At 40.9% G+C, this 18,381-nt stretch overlaps 1 non-coding gene across 1 annotated transcript; it reads right to left on the reverse strand.

Moving 5' to 3' along the window:
- Nucleotides 1-7,729: 7,729 nt before the first annotated feature.
- LOC147903891 (U6 spliceosomal RNA) lies at nucleotides 7,730-7,832 on the reverse strand. Its single transcript, XR_015540822.1, has one exon. It is a non-coding gene; the product is annotated as a U6 spliceosomal RNA (small nuclear RNA).
- Nucleotides 7,833-18,381: the final 10,549 nt, after the last annotated feature.

The following is an 18,381-nucleotide window of genomic DNA, read 5'->3' on the forward strand; positions in this document are numbered from 1 at the left end:
TGAGAAGAGCCACAGCAACTTAGACAGTCTACTAGGGAAAGCAAACCACCTGCCAGATTGACATATGATGAGAAAGGTAAAGCAATTCAGGTTGAAACTACTAATTATGCTCTTATGATTACCATCATGGCTATAGAAGAGCCAGTGTACTTCAAAGACATACTTGACAAGCTAAAATGGCAAGCTGCTACTATGAATGAAGAAATAGAAGCTTTGTACAAGAATAATACTTGGTAATTATGCAACCTTACACCAAGAAAAAAGGCCATAGCAAACAAAGGGGTATACAAAGTGAAGTACAATCTAGATGGAAGTATTGAAAGATACAAAGCCAGACTAGTTGCAAAAGGATTTGCACAGCAATATGGTCAAGATTATGATGAGACTCATGATCCAATAGCAAATATGGATTCCATACGGTTCTTGATATCACTAGTGACACTCAACAGGTGGAATGTGTACCATCTTGATGTCAAGAATGCTTTTGTCAATCGAGGAAGTCTACATGCAACAACTAGTAGTTTATGTTGAACTAGGAAAAGAGAATCAAATTTGCCATCTCAAGAGAAGTCCCCAAGACTTAAAGCAAGTACCCAGAAGTTGGTACAATAGAATTGACAAGTATTTTGCTAATCTAGGATACATAAAGTCCAATGCAGATCATACTCTCTACTACAAAGTTGAAGGGGAAGACATTACTATTTCCCTTTTGTATGTCGATGACTTGATTATGACCGGAAGAAATGATAGCTTCATCAAAAGGTTGAAACAAGAATTATTTGCAGAGTTGACATGAAAGATCTTGGACTTATGCACTATTGTCTTGGAATTGAGTTGTAGAGAGATTTCAACAGCACCTTCATGAGTCAGCTGAAATATGTTGTGAAGAAGTTTCATATGGCAGATTGCAAGATTGCACCCACTGCCATGGAACATAGTTTGAAACTTACAAAAGATTCAAAAAAGACTACAACCAATTACAAGTACTATCAGCAACTCATTGGATCTCTTATATATCTGACTATCAGACAGCTAGATATTTGTTATGTAGTAAGTTTACTTCCACATTTTATGTCAAATCCAAAATAGTCTCATTGGAATGCACCCAAAAGATTCTTCAGATACATCATAGGTACAATACAATTTGGAATGAATATAGAAGAAGTCATCCAAGATTGCATGGATACTCTGATAGTAACTATGCTAGAGATCATGAGACTAGGAGATCGAGACACTAGGATATGCATTTTTCCTTGGTCAAGGTGCAATATCATTGTTGTTAAATAAATAGCCAACTGTTTCTTTGTCTTACACTGAAGCAACATATAGAGCACTCACTACAGGTGCATGTGAGGCTATATGGCTCAGAAGAATATTGTCAAAAATAGATTACTTTGATTAATCAAATCCAACAACAATATGCCAATTGGCTCCAGCATTGGCCTCAGAGAGAACTTCATCAGAGAAAGAGTGTTGCTTGGTGACATTACAATGCAGCATGTGATAGCAAAGAAAATGTTGCAGACATCTTTAGCAAACCACTTGGAAAAGAGCTTTTCAAGAAGCACCAACAAGCTCTTGGTTTGACCCAGTGTAAGGACATCCCCATTAAAGGGGTGTGATGGAATGTAATGCTCAGTCCTTCTTCGATTTCCCAGAATTATCTCGAGGGAAGGCCTACTTCATGATGTTGATCTTGAGGGAAGGTGTTGAGAACCCATGCTCAACATTATCTATTTGATATGTACATAGCACTAACCCAATAGAGTGATATAAAAGAAATGGTTAGATGCCCTAACCCTAACCCTAAAAGGGTTTATATGTATATATTCTACGATTTCAACTAAATCTAGTGTACAGTTAGTCATTTTTTGTGTGCTCTCTAGTAGATGTGCCCTCTTTCCTCATCTCCACTCTTCTCCTCTCCCCTCTTCATATTTTTTCATGTGCATGCATGTGTTCATACGTATGCATGCATGCATGCATGCATGTATGTATGCATGTATACACACACATAGACAATGTCGTCTTCTTTTCTATGGATGCGGTCATTCGGATTTTGCAGGACCTTTCTTAACGAAAATATAACCTTATGCTTACCCATCACCATCGATGATGCTTTGGTTTCCCCATTCCATTACAAATTATGTTTATCTTTGTCTTCTTTAGCCATCTAAATTTGGTTTTACCTACTAAAACCATCCATAAAGCTATATACTCATGGCAAGAGAGCCGCATCCAACATTATGTTGTAGTATGGTAGTGGGAATGGATTTGTTATTGTGACAACATTAAGCCTCCAATAGTAAATACAAATATGCAATTTGCCATTATTCTTTGGAATAGTCACAATAGCTAACAAACATGTGACTTTGACAATTGGGTAGATAAAACCCACCTTGAACAATTTGTCAATCTCTTGTTTCATCAATTTGGAAAATTTGTGGTTCATTTGTTACCAATACTTCACAATTAATACTACATCTTTCTTGAAATTGATGCAATGAGCACACACCTATAGATCCACTCCTTTCATATCAACGTATTCCCATGCAAAGATGTCTTTGAACCTCGGGGGGCTCACTATATGTAAATACTCTATATCATATGCATTCAAGAACTTATTTAGAATTCCCTTATCTATGAAATTTTTTATCTAAAACATGTCATTTGTCTATTCATTTTGTGAACACCCCCATTAAGTGATACCCTACAGTATGTAAAAAATTTATTTATTTTTTTAAATCCCTTCTATTGAACCCATGATGTGATTAACCATGAAGCAGCAACAATCTTTATCCTTGCCTAAATTTTTCCCCCAAGTGTTCCTTAGTGGTTCTAATTTTTTGGATGTTGACTTACACATTATTGCATTCGGATCCACAATAACATGATTTCTCCCTATTGATAAACTATGTTGTACATGCTAAAGTTGATTCATTTGAGCATTAGGGTTATATCAATAGACTCAATTTGATGGTGATTTTAACAAATCTAGCAGTACAAATTTGTTTTAGTCTTGGCCATGCCCAAACTCTTGAACTTTACTCCACTCATTTCTCCACTTCGGAGGATGTTGATAACTTTTTGTCCAACAAGGACTCTAGTAGCTTAGAATGTGTGTGTGGAGTAGTGGCAAATCTCTTCTTGAACTTCCATAATGCTAGGAATAATCCCCCTTAGGAATCCTACATGCATGTTCTACATGATTTCCCTACATGCAAGTCCTACATGTGATCTCTACATGCACATTCTACATGCAACTCCTACATGCAACTATTACATGCACATCGTAGATGCAAGTTCTATAAGTAGAGAGAGAAATTCTTACACTTCCTACATGTAGAGAGAGAAGCTCTCCAACTTGTATAAATATCCCATGATGGAATGAATCCCACACTCTTTGGGGAATTTGTTGAGTTCTATTTTGGTGTTCTATGCAATTATCTCCAAGTGTCCATGCTCCCGTGCACTCGACGTCCAAAAGCATGTCCTAATCTTGTCTCCTTCTCCCCTCTCCTCCAACCTTGCATCTCCTCCTCTCCCTCTCCTCCTCCCTTCTCTTCTCTCTCCCCCACCTCCATGCTCTTACACCTTCCTTCTTTCCCACTCCTTTTCTTCCCCTAAACCCTTACTTTCTTAAAGTAGTTCCTCAACCCTTGACCTCCAAGACCTATGAGGCAGAGGAGTTCTCCACCATGTACTCTAGAGCCCCCTCCTAATCTTGAACCTCCTTCTAACCTTGAGGCTCCTTCTAAACCCTAAAACTCCTTCTAAAGCCTAGAACCTCCTTTTGAACCCTAAAACTCTTTCTAACCTTGAAACTCTTTCTAAACCTTAAAACCCCAATGGAGTTTAAATCCTTCATTACCCCAACCATGTTGATGAATGTTCCTTTCACACAAGCATGCGTGATGTTTGCTTCCCACACTTGAGCCTACGCCTCTCACCGGAATGCGACCCAAGGTCCTAAGACTGCAACAATGATGACACCGATATATTTGTAGTGCCAAAAATCCTCAAAACTCTGCACAATGTCCTCTGCTCATCCTATGGGAGCCATGGGATAGAGCCAACACTTCTTTAACATTGACTTGTTCTTCTTAGATTTTTTAGCTTTAGCTTTAGACTTCTTAGTATTCTTCTTCTTTTTTATTTTCTTTTTCTTTTTCCACTTTATCATCAAATTCTTCTCTAATGAGTGTCTCTTGGAATCAAAATCTTTATCGAACTCATTATTCATGTCCTCTAGAAAGAACAAATTCTAAATCACTGTTGAGATCGATTTCACTTTCTTTTTCCTCTTTTTAATTGTGCCAACCCTTCATTCTATACACTTTGCCAATTTCATTAGGATGTTGAGCCCTCCTACACCTATTTTGGTAGGTCTATGTCTCCAACTATGCTTTGAATCTCTAGCTTCAATCGTTTGTAAAAATACTCTACCAATATAGATCTCGTTGGTCAATCTTTTAGCCATCCAATCTTGCATTTAGGTTCTTGAATCTTAGGGCATAATCCTCCACTTAGAGATTCTTTTATTTCAATTACCTAATCTATTTTTAGACATCCTTTGGAGTCTTCTTCTTTTTTTATCATGCCAAAAAATGTTTTTTTTAGGGTATCATAATCATTAAAATGACCTATGCCATAAGGAGTGTTGAGATGTACGGAGATGCACGTCTCTATTTGCCTAGGAATGATGTAAAACTCCTTCAAGATTTCTATAGTGCTTTGAAGTGCTTAGAAGATGCCCATTGAGTGTCCAAGCCTTTGGTAAAGTTCAAGCAAGCTTCCAAATGCACCATAATGCAGCCTGTAGTAGAGATATAACTTATAGAGTAAGTCTCATTAGAGTTGTTTTTGGACCATTCTAAGGATGTAGTTATTGGAAAACTCTTCCTATAGCAGGGACAAACTCAAAAACGTCCTATTTTTTAACAGAATGGTTTGGGATACTAATTGCGTCCAGCTTGTTTTTGTCCCTTAAGGGTTGAGGAGTAGTCTAATGAGCTTGTGGAGAAATACAATACAATCCTTAGAGCCTTCTATAGTGAAAAGGACTATTGTCAAGGAAGAGAAAGTTTCCTGCCTTTGCAATGCACTTCAAAGAGTGTGTAACACAAAATGTCTCCACCAACAATGTCCATTACATGGATGTAAGTGAGGAAGCTAAGAGCTCAAGGCATCAAAAATGAGAATTTTTGGAGCAGACCCTCTCACCAAGATGAAGTTGTAACTCACAAAGAGGAACTCCACGAGTTTATGGATGAGATCTCCACCAACCCTGAGAAGGTTAAGTGGATGTGGTGAGAGAGACGTGAGAGCTCAAGAGTGTGAAGGCCTGGTGTGGGGATATGATACCTTGTTACAAAAGTGACATGGATCATGTAGCATATAACAACAAAGAGAGGGAGAGATTCTCATTTAGGATAATAAGACGGATTCCTTCATTTCCCTCTCTTTTATTATATGCTACATGATCCAAGTCACTTTCATGATAAGGCTTCCTCCATTTCCCTCTCTCTTGTTGTGTGTATGATACATGATCCTTATTGCTTTCATAACAAGGAGTAAGCCAACTCATCACTTTTTGAGAAAGTCTTCCAATGAGCTGTTGCAATTTCTCTGCATCTTCAAACAATGTATCAAAGTTTCTCACTTGCCATTGTGTTTAAAACTATGCCACATGGTTGTTCACCTTTTCTTTGTTCTTTGCTCAAACCTTAGCAAACTTACATTCAAACTTGCTCCTTGTCGATGCACCATTACTAGTGGCACTAGAGGTGGTTGAACTGGCAATATTTGTACCTATGGTGTTCCTGGCCTTCTTTGTTGAGGTGGGCTCACTAATCTTGGGCTACTCTTCTACAAATTGTTGTATTCTAGATGTGCTTTTTGGATCTTTAGCTTCAAATTCCAATGGTTCAAGTATGATTTTATCAACATCCTCAATAGGTCAATCTATTGTTCCATTTGCTTTGCTCCTACACAAAGAGGATCAAACTATAATCTAGTATTGTCCCTCCATTGGGCCATGGTGACAATTTGGACAAGTACCATAAAGTATGGATCTCTTCTCAACAACTTATCTCCCAAACTAGCCACTCACATGACATACTAGGTCATGTTTAGGGAACCTTCCTCCACCATTGATGGTTTGTTGGAATAGATTTCAACATCTATTGATTGCATTTGACTTTCTTCATCCCGAATCTTCTCCTCTTGGAATCACACTTGAAGTCGTGTGTAATGGAATTTGACACCCTTTCCATCATGGTCTTTTGAAATATGGTCACCTACATTTGCACGTCCTTTAAAAAAAATATTCTTGAAATTGCTTCAAGTAAATGATATGAAAAATGATACCTATTTTCAATGCCAGAACTATCCAAAACTTGCTTCTTTCTAAAGACATTGAACTGGGGTGATTTGAATTATGGAGCATAAACTAGTCATTCCACCACGATCACAAAAAGTCTAATCTAGAATGACAAAGAACACGCCATCTAGCTCTCACAAAAATATTTATGCCAAAAACTTGATTTTTCTTCAGCTATTTCTTTCTCAATCTAGGCTCATTGATTCATCTTGCCCACCATCTAGTGGTATCTTCAATCACCAAACTTGATTAGGGCCTTCAAATGCATAGGATCACCAATGTTATGGGATTATAAGTAATGTGAAGTCAGCATAGAACAACCTTCCATTAAGTGAATTTCAAAATACAAAATTGGAAAACAATAGTGAATACATGTCAAAGTAGATCTGGCAAGAGTATTCTCGTCCATTAGACTCCTCATAGTCACATACTATTATGTAAATGAGCATCGTAGTAGACATTCTCTCTCAATCATACAAGAAGAATCAAAACTTATTCATCTCTCATAAACTATGCAATTTAAAAATATATCAACGGTATTTTGGAGAATAGATAATGAGTCATTGCTAATAGCATACGCTTCAATCATTCATTCTCTGATTTCTTATAGCAAAAATGTAAGCTATGAGTCATCAAGACTATTCTCTAAAAGACAACTGCTTGCTTGAAAGTATATGTATCTGAATCTAAAAGGCAAACCCCATGATAGGTGGCTCTTCACATCTTACAAAATAAACTATGGCATACTCATGTATTTATGACTTAATTATGGGTTGCATTTATCATCCATTATCATTAGTCACATGCTATCACAACACACACAGTCTGCTAGATTGATTCAACTCTAATACCATGAGGAGCTTATAGAAGACACCATGTGTCAAAGGATGGCACAAAGTATGAGGGGTACTACACCCTCACCCTATAGCCATGGCAAGTCCTCTCCCAATCCCAAAAACATTTGGTAGGATATGGGAGAGGGGTCTCCGCTCGTGTATATATATATATATATATGCAAGGCTTAAAAGGCTTCCACATTGCTTATGGGATTAGTCAAGCCATAAATCCATGTGTCATCAAGTGACACAAGGATCCCTTTTTCACCCATTATCCATTTACAGCATACAAGCCACAAGGGGTTAAGCACATGCCCAATACAAAGATATCCACTAACATTATAAGGTATAGTATGATACTCTAGTTAGGATTCTCAATAGGAGTCAAGAAAGAGAAAGATACTAGTGTACCTAAAAGTAGGTAAAAATATCCATATTAAAATTTGATCTTATGCTGATATAGGAATTTCCATGTCTCTAGGTAACTACACATGATTGGGTTCACCTAGAAGCTATTTAGGACCATTTCTTAATTTGTGCAAGTCATCCTTACAAAGGGGCCTTGCTAATCTTCTTTGTATCATCCCAATTTTAATAGATGTCCCTAAGGAGACAATTCTTCTACAACTTATTGAATAATTTGAGCTCATAAGGATGCTTTCATAAATGTGTTATAGTGTTATAACTTATTATATTCAACTCATAGAATAAAATGTATTTTCTAAGGGCATAGGTCCATACCTTCAAGACTTGATCTCTTCGAAAATTGTTATATTTGTACCGAGATCGACAAGTGGGCTCTACCATCAAGTTGTAGAGTGCAAGCCAAACCTAATTTCCAATTGTAGTTTATAGGAGCTTAAGTGCTTATAAGCAACCAAAGTTATGTTTATGAGGCCACAAACATTATAACGTTATGCAAGAAAGTTGACACACACACACACAGATGCTCTCTCTCTCTCTCTCTCTCTCTCTCTCTCTCTCTCTCTCTCTCTCTCTCTCTCTCTATATATATATATATATATATATACCTACCTACCTACCTACCTACCTACCTACCTACCTATCTATCTATCTATCTATCTATGTGAAATATTTCTTTTCATTAGATGTAAAATACCAACATTAGTTATTATTGGTCACTAGTCCCATAGCTAAAGGCCTCAAGAGGACATCAAAAAAATGTATAATCTGTGTGTGTGTGTGTCCCTGCACACATGCACGTGCACAAGCTCGTGTGCATAAATGCACAAACCAAGAGTGAGTGAATGAGTGAGTGCATACATGTGCATATGCATGCATGCATGCGTGCATGTGTGTGTGTGCCTATGTGTGTGTGTGTGTGTGTGTGTGAGAGAGAGAGAGAGAGAGAGATAGAGAGAGGGGGGGGGGGAGGGAGGGAGAGAGAGAGAGAGAGAGAGAGAGAGAGAGAGAGAGAGAGAGAGGGAGGGAGGGAGGGAGTGTGTGTGTGTGTGTGTGTGTGTGTGTGTGTGTGTGAGAGAGAGAGAGAGAGAGAGAGAGAGAGAGAGAGAGAGAGAGAGTGTGTGTGTGTGTGTGTGTGTGAGAGAGAGAGAGAGAGAGAGAGAAAGAGAGAGAGAGAGAGAGAGCAGGGGGGAGGGAGGGAGGGAGAGAGAGAGAGAGAGAGAGACCATGGGTATATGGCTATAGAGTGGTATAGAGTTGATGAAGTGGAATATTTATAGCATGTGTAAAGAGTCTTAAGGACCTTCCTATTCATGGGGTGTAAGAAGAATGTAATTTAGAGTGTGGGATGTAATAAAGGCTTGGCATCCCAAAATGAAGGAGCATAGTTCATGAGCATCTCTCCTCCCTTGTTTGTTATGTGTGGATTCTCTCTACACTTTACACTCTGGTATGAGAGCTAGAAATCCTCCATAGTTGGTAATTTGCTAGTGGTGCACAGATCTTTGAGAGAATGCCTCCATAGTTTGTAATTATTTGGAGGAGCATTTTGCGAGCACAATGTGTGAGTAGTGCTTGTGAGGAGAAGCTAGTTCACCAATGTCATGGAGGTATGGAAACTCTTGTTGGAGGAGCATCGATGGAAATGTGTCCGTGAATTTGGTATGTGCAACAAGATTGCACTGCGCACCATCAGCTTCACTTTGACGGTGTAGTCTGCAACATGATACATCTTGCTATTGGTCTATAGCTAGTTTCACATCCTCGTCTTCAACTGAAAGATCGACCAAGAAATAGACTCCGAAGCGAAAAGTTAATAATACAAATAGTGGATTCCAACACTGCCTTTAGCCATCATGAAGATATCAATCCACATACGAGCGTGTTCATTTAGCGACCAAAGCTAGCTTGCGAAACATCAAGAATCCCAAACCAATCATTCCTGGAAGCTGTGCAGTGATTCCATGTCTAAAAAGAAGGCGATTAGTTCTACGGTCACGGACAAATTGCGTGAAGAATTATGGACTGATAAAAGATACGAATTGCAAATGAAGCTCAGTCATAGGGAAAAGAGTAGAAGCAACCTGGCTAACGAGCTTCCATCCTAAAGATGATGGTGCAGGTGAGCGGCGATTGCCAGGGAGCATGATGAGCTCACCAGCAAAGCTCTATGTGTGGATGATACTTCTAACACAAACCAGGATTAGGACACAAGTTTGTCGGCCAAGACAGCTTGCAATGATGATCCGAACAGTGACGGCGTGATGGATATCTCCCAGGTCCCTGATTCTTACGCTGATGTGACGCGGCATGGAGACTGGAACCACTCTATTGGCCCCGTCTCGTATGACTGTCTTGCTAAAGACCTGTGGGACAGTGCTTAAATTTGCTGCACACCTCTAGGCTTCATAAAAAATTCAGTGAAGTCTTTGAAAAAAATTTAAGCTTCAAAATGAAGATGACACTCCGTACAAATCCATTTTAAGCTGAAGATGACAATTGCACAGACTCCCAGACTAATGCCAGGCCCTCCAGATTCTAGAGCAGGCAGACTCACATTATTTGGGATACATATTAGTAGTATAGTAGATAAATTTTAACTACTAACTATATGTATGTACATTATATGTTGAAGTCTTGGAGAATTGCTTGAGCTTCATGAATGCTGCGCTGGTGAAATTCTTGGGAGTCATATGAAGCCCAAAATTCTAATGAAGCTCAATCTGCTGAGCAAATTTAAGCACTGCTGTGGGATCTTAATGCAAAATAGAGCTCCCAGTTCTCTCAATCTCGTGTGTTCAAATCTCAAATTCCCCTGTGCCGTGAATACAATTGCCTTCATTCATGTCGATTCTTTATGCTTTTCATGGAGCGCTTTCCCTTTTGCTCATTGGTTTACCGTTACATTTCAAGGACATCGCTCACTTCGCAACTTTATATTCGTTAGAATGGGTTTTTTCCACGTGTCTGTTGCGTGTATTGTTGAGCGTGATTGCCTCCTCTCGTGCTTCGTCGTTTCAAAGGTAACTTGGTTTACTCCTTGCCTTGGTCTCCCACATTTTCTATCAATGAGGTGTCACAACTTATAGCATCATTGTCCCGTCTCAATCCATTTCCCCATTGCCAATGACTAACGGCTAAGATATTCTTGTTCGGTTGTCCTTTGGTTTATTCCCTGACGCTTGTTATCGATGCAAGCGAAGTGGTCATTTCGCACAGTCAGGTAAGGTCTGGCAAGGTCCCATAGGAGGGGTTGATGGAGACTCAGGCAATCAGATTATATGTGCCTGTAACTCCGACAGGATCCAGCAAGCTTCCAGAAGACTTAGCTTGCATGTGCCCCTGATTTTGATAACTCCAGCCTTCACAGAAGCCTCCCATGTGCCAGATCTATTTGAGGATGAAGATTTCCATCATTCTTCTATTAATGCCTCGCTACCTTCATATAATGTGCTTCCCCGTGCTCCAAATCATAATGTCCATGTCAATGGTGCAACCAAACCCTCCATCTTTAGTGCCTCCTTCAATTCATATTCCCACTTCTGTTCAACAGGTTTTCTTGCCTCAGCATGGTTATCATAATGCGGGCTCTGACATACAGCAATGAGCTCCTACAATTAGCAATGCCATTAACGCTTTCGGTGGGCCGGTTAACCCTGGTAACCCCGAGGCATAGTAGCCATGTTAACAAAGCTTCTCATGCAGTCAACCACATGGCATGTTCTAGTCAGCACGTGGCACCTTCACATGCTGAATTTGCGCCACCAAGTCAAAATTTCAAGGCTAAGTCTCTTCGAGCTGCTAAAGGGGCTATGAGGAAGAGATCTTCCTCCACCAACCTTTATGCACCCCTTTCAGAACTTACAGAGGGTGAGGATGTCATGGCCCGCCTGATTGTTGAGTGCATGCAGAATCATAGCCAAATTTCTCTATTCACAGTTGGAATATATAGGGAGTCTGCTCCCATTGGAAGATGGCAGATGTCTTGAGGCTTCTTTGGAGGTTGCGTCCACATGTGTATGCTTTACAGGATCTCAAGGTCAGGCCTTTCGAGATTTCTGACTTTACTCTTCCAAGGTATTTTGTATTTGTGAATTGTCCATTGAGTGGTCGAGGTGGATCAGCGCTTTTGATTTGGTCCGACCTTAACCCTATGTTTTGTGGTGACCTCCCTCTAGTTTGAGGTGCAAGAGTTCACTATGGTTTCGTTTTATGGTCCTCACGCTTCACAAGAGCAAGCTAGACTTTGGGATTGCATGCAATCAAATTTCCATGGCCAGCATGTGATATTTTTGGGGGACTTGAATATGACTACACAGGTTTCAGATCGGTCTCATGTCACGTCAGACCTCTCTCAAGATGAAGAGACATCATGGCAAGCTTTTACTTCTGCATGCGAGCTTTTGACTAGTGTTCTTATCTTAGGCTTCATTCGCAGTGGAGATTTACTTGGCACAATAGGCATAGTGATTCTTTGTGGCATGCTATGAAAGTGTGGATCGTGCTCTCCTAGTCCAACGTGGAATTAGCAAAAGATCAAGGGGGATCATACCATAGAAGAACTTCATGACAGAGACATACGGTAGGCAATACTCAATCTATTGCAAATGTGTAATCAACAATACATAATAGGCCTCTTATATAGAGAGAGCCTTTAGAATAGTCAACACATATGGGATCCTCTAATCTATATCTCTGTCCTTGATCCACATCCTCAGATCATGTAGTCCACATCTTAGGGTGGCTACTTTAATACATTCATATACCATACCTTAGCCTCTAATTATGCACTATGGCACCATATCTCAACACCTCCCCTTGGTGCCATGATCCATTGGCTACCGCAAGGTGGTCAGATGTGAGTTTACATTCCATCATGTCCCCTTAGTGCATACCTTGCTACATAAGGTGGTCAAGTGTGGCTTTTACATGTCAATACCTCCCCTGAGTGCTTACATGGCTACTCTTAGGTGGTCAGGTTTGATTTACAAATGTGTGGGCTAAAGGTGGCAAGGCTTTTGCTTCTTAATACATGTTGTCGATGTTGTCTTCTTCTTTGCTTGATGTAGCTTGATGCATGATGCTTTGTTCTTCCATGTGCCTTAATCCTTATGTGTGGATGCCATGTTCTATGCTATGGTCATCTCATGCACTTGTGCTTCTAGCATGCTTTGTACATTCATGCGTTGCTTTTCCATTTGTTGCAAAGGTCTTACCATGAGCTTTGTTTTGCTTCAATGGTAGTATCTAATTACATACAATGATTCTAACTTGATAGGCGCATAGAGCTTGAAAAGGCGATCACTTTTCCTTTTTGGAGCACGTGCAAATTCTTCCTAGATTGGAAGTTACAGCTTGTCAAAGTTCTTAAGAAGAAGAGGGTGGTGTGGCATATGGATTCATATGTTGCTTACAAAGTGTGCTTGTGAAGGGACTGCGTGCTTAGTTGGCACTATGCCATGTGGACATGGCAATCTTTTAACTGAACTGAATTAACTCAAGTCTAATCAAACTTAACCATGGTCCAAGCAACTGAACCTAACCCCACTAACTTAACCACCTCGGTTAAACTTAACCACATACTCAACCAAGGCTCAAAACATTAACCATGGTGATCTTCAATCTAACCATAGCTCTAACAAGATCATGGGCTTATCTGCCACGTGTCCTAAGGTTACCATGAAGGCTTTGAAGCTTCTCTGCAGTTACGACGGTGACGCGGTGGAGAGCGAAGGCGATGCGGTGGTTGCTTCAACACCTTCCTGCTCCAAGCTCTTCCCATGAAGGAGTTTGTACTGAGAGACCCGAGAGCCCGTTGGCTCGCTGCTCTGTGTGCGTCTGAAGTCTGGCGGAGATGGAGTCGCCCAGTTGCACTGCCTATTAAGGCTGTGGACGAGAAGGTCGTTGCTAGGTGTTGAGGGAGCCCTTGAGCTCCTAAACCATTTTGCAGATCGTCGGGGCTGGGTTGTTGTGAGCTCTATGTGGAGCTGAGCTGAGCCGCCGGGCAGTAGGAGGTCCCGTCGCTACTGTCAGTTCATCTCGCTGGCTGCTTGCAATTCTGGTGTAGAGAAGGAAGCTTTTATGCTAGCGGCGATGGTGCTGTTGCACTGTTCGAGAAATGGGAGGCATCGTTGCTGCCACATCAAATCCAGTATGAAGCTCGTGGATGGCATGAGGACCTTTGATTCTATTGTTTTGGCTGCAGCCAGTGCTGGCGAGCTACTGAGACGAAGGAAGAAGACTAGAAAGCGTAAGCTTGCATCAAAGGTAACGTCCATGGCGCTCCGCCCAGGATGCCTTCTCTGTGCTCACGATAGAAGGATCCCAACAAAGCCCAATGCCGATTGTGCATTTGCTTGTTTCCTAAATCAGATTTCTCTAGTCTCCCTTGCCCAATGGGTGTGTGTAGAGAGCCTTCTCTCTCTCTCTCACACTCACAATAAACCTCTCATAAAATTCTAAATAGACATAAGAGCAAATATCTTTCTCACATAAGAATCTAACACCCGAAATCTCTCTACTCTCTCAAGAGGAAATGAATGGCAAAGTGTCCACGAAAATTTCATTATGTGCTCATGGCACCATATCTCAACATGTGCTGCCCACTTGGACTAGATTTATTTGCCTCACAGGGCTTGGTGCATGGATCCACGGGTGGAGAGAGAGCTCCCTGGATTCTATGGTTGCTTTAGACCATCTACCCTTGCTTTTCAAATTCATGTTGGCTAGGGGAGTTGAGGTAGGAAAAGCTCCACCACCTTTTAGAATGAATATATCTTTCTTTGGACATTGCCATTGCATGGTGGGATGCTCATGTTCATGCCTCATTGGTGCATCGATGGGAATAGGCTATTAGCAATGTTACAAATGTCTGCAAATCGCATGGGCATCGTCACACTCATTTTCAACAATTATTTTAGGCCAGACTTTCTGACCTCTGAGCTTCCTTATTGTCTTCCATCTAGGATTCACCGGGTGATCCTTTTCTGTTGCCACTACTTAGCATCTTTGGAATTGCATTTGCGTGCTTTGGAACATCATGTCTGGTAGCAGCTCGCATCTAAGCTAGATTGTGGTGGTTAGAATTTGGTGATAGACCATCCACTTTCTTTTTCGATAGGGTACGAGACAAAAGGGCCCAAGAATCTATTATTATCATGCAGGATATGAATGGTACGTAGGTGACGGGAGAGCTTGAGGGGTTCTCATAAAATTTTAGTGTACCACGTGCATTCAAAAGGAGGGATATTGTAATTCACATTTTCAAAAAATTAACAAGATTACAATAACATGAGGGGTTTTTCAATTCAACTTTAGAAAAAATTACTTAGTTCATAAGTAAAGAGGGGTGGCTTTATTGGGTTGAAAATTTTAGTTGAGTGGTTTTTTAAATACCCCAGTTGGTTGAAGTAAAGATCGAAGTTGATGCTCATAATGCAGCACTGAAGGAGGTGATGTGCCAACTATAGCAGAAAGATGCCTTTGCATAAGCCCAATGATCGTTGCAAACTCTCCCGCTCGGGGGATGCACTAGTTACCAAGAAACCCTCTGTATCACATGCATGAGAGGATCCTCCTTCAACGACCCTTCACTAACTTTGAGCTTCAATTGTAGTGTCCTCTATGGCTCAAGAAAAGGCACTGGGTCCAGATGGCATTCCAATAGATTTCTACCAGTGGTATTGGCATATGTGGTCCGGATGTTACGCTTTTGCTCAATCATTGTTGTTCGATTGGTGAATTGCCAGCGGCAGTGAAAATAGGATTGATAAAAATAATTCCCAAGTCCACTAATCATCTTCTACCTTCAGATTGGCATCCATTAACCATACTAAATGGGGCATATAAAATCATGGCCAAAGTAATGGCAATGCATATCAAATTTATTCTCTCATGGTGTTTGCACTTAAAGCAGTATGGGTTTCTTCATGGGCAAGCTATACACAAGGAAATTTTGAACGTCTTGCTAGCTATCAATCTCTCTATTTCTCAGAATCAATGTTTTCTACTTCTCAACATGGATTTAGAGAAAGCCTATGATCGAGTAAGCTGGTCCTTCATGATTTGGGTAATGCAAAAGCTAGGTTTTGGAGATAGTTTTTGCAGGGTGACTCAAGTTTTTTTCTCTAATGCCTCTTCCCCATGGTTGCTATTAATGGTTACCACTACCTCTCCTTCCCACTGTGTTGCTCTGTCCCCCCAGGTTTCCCTCCTGTGCCTCTTCTCTTTGCCATCGTTACTGAACCTCTCCTCCAATAACTTGACAATCATCTGGCCTCCGGCTCTTTGCGCGGTTCACCCTTGCCAAATCAGTCTCATCATTTTCATCGCAAATGTTTGCTAATGATAACGTTAATATTTTGCTAGCTAATCCAGAAAATCTCCATCAGTTTATGGACATTTAAGATCAATTTGTTGTTTTGTTTGACTCCAAAGTGAATGTAGAAAAAACTATGCTAATGTGGCTCTCGTTGCATCCATTTCCAGATTGGGTATCTTCATTTGATTTTTCCATAATTCATCTGGCCATTTTTGTAGACTCAAGACCCAAAGTCTTGAGTAGGCACCCTAACCCAAAGCGCATGGAAGATCAAGACCCATGGATGAGGGACTTTGCAAGACAAAACCCTGACCTTGGAAACTCACAAGACTTCCAAGGGGGAAACCCTTATGAACCCCTAACCTTCCAGGTGCCCCCAACATTTGCCGTTAGCCACCACAAGCCACCGACTATGTGCCCTTCCTAGTCCCACCGTACAGACCCACCACAAGCCACCGACTATGTGCCCTTCCCAGTCCCACCCTACAGACCAATGCAAGAAGCATCCATGTAGATGCCTGGTAACCTACTCCCGTAGGAAGCTTGATAGTTTACTCCCATAGTTACAACCTCGATGTTTGGGGGAGTAGGCTTTACAACCCCAATGTTGGCATTGGCAAACCAATGGACCCCGTTATTAGGGCAAGGCTTGAGGCTGCCTCTACGTCCTATTAAGACACAAACAGTGCCGCCTCCTCAAGCTTCCCAAATAGTGCTATCGGATGAGGCGATGCACATCTTGGTGGACACACTAGGAAGAGGGCCGTTCCACCCCCGACTATACCCATATTTCTAGCAGGGAACACCAATCCCTCTAGGAGTAGACCATAGCCATCTCCAAGCTAATAACTAAATTTCTCAGAGAAGGAGTTCTGGTCTCCCATGTGGAGCAATTTGAGAAAATATGTGAAGCATTCGATGCTCCCAAAGATCTAGAAATGGTTAACACATTCAACCTTAGCCTAGATGTATAAAGTATAGGGCCCTCGACCGTAAGGATAAAGTCAACTTGGAGGCATTGTGGAAATCCTTCATTGTAGGGCTTGCTCCCAGTGGTCACAAGTGGAGCCCGATCAATCAGTTGTATGAGGTGAAACATAATGATAATGAATCCCTTCAAGACTATATTTCTGGGATCAAACACCTCAATTCCCACTATGAACCACATGAGAGGATGAGCGCAAGAGAATGTTGCCATGCTTCCTCATCAAATTGGCGAACCCAAAGCTACATGACCATCTGATGGTTGTGAAGCTCACTTCCTTCAAACCCTACAGCAAGGTAGCCATCCATATAATTGACAATATGATGGATTTTGATTATGGGTGCACAAAGGTGTGTTGAGAAACCATGCTCAACATCATATGATTATATGTGTATAGCACTAACACCAATAGAGTGCTTTAAAGGAAAGAGTTAGATGCCCTAACCCTAACCCTAAAAGGGTTTGTTTATATTTTTCAATTTCAACTAAATTTAGTGTTTAGTTAGTCATTTGTGGTGTGCTCTCTAGTTTTTCCCTCTCTCCTCATCTCCACTCTTCTCCTCTCCCCTCTTCATATTTTGTCATGGTATCAAAGCTCCCTTGCCTTCTACTGAGGCATTGCAATTCTTGTGAGAATGAGAGTGATCGAGAGTTTGAGGGTTCTCTTGAGTGTTCTCCATGAGAGCCCACTTCCATTGAGAGAGTTTCCATTCATTTTGAATGAAAGAATTATGTTCATTTAGTAATAGAGAAAATTTCCTTTCATTTCTTAGATATTTTCGTCATTCTTTCAAGAGGGAGATTTATATTCATTCTTGATTCATTTCTATTGAGACAGTTATGCTTCTTCTATTCTTCCTCCCTTTTTAAATTTTTAATGTGAGGTGATATTTGAAAGGTTTGAGAGAGAGTTTCAAAAGTCTTTCTGTTATAAAAATCACATTGTGAGTGAGAGGGTTATGTGAGGTCCATTTTTTAGTTTCGAGAGGTTCTTTGAGGATTTGGCCTCTCTAGAACTCTAGTTGCAAAACACATGGCAACCTAGAGGCAAGCAACGTGCTCCAACCAACTTCTAGAGCTCAGCAACCTTCTCCAAATGCACGATAAGCATTAGTAACCCAGCCTCACAGTCATCTCCTCTAGCCAGCTATTAGATAGCTAGCGGGAGCAACAAACGGTCGACTACTGTGACGGCTATTCTTCACAGCACATAGAAAGGCACACCTAGCCTCAAGCGGACTCCAAACAGACGATCCTACTGCACACGACGGCCCAATGCCCTGACTAAGCTCGTTTGGCTATGCACCTTTACCGAAGACTCCAGCCGATAACCGCTCCCAACTTTACATGCAATGCCATCTACTATGTCAACGAAGCTCTCCACACCGCAGGCCATCAAATCTCACTAACCAACAGCAACCAGCAACAACAATGC

Source organism: Dipteris shenzhenensis, chromosome 3, assembly GCF_047967505.1.
Source record: "Dipteris shenzhenensis isolate YYH24624 ecotype China chromosome 3, Dip_SZ_1.0, whole genome shotgun sequence".
Lineage (NCBI taxonomy): Eukaryota > Viridiplantae > Streptophyta > Polypodiopsida > Gleicheniales > Dipteridaceae > Dipteris > Dipteris shenzhenensis.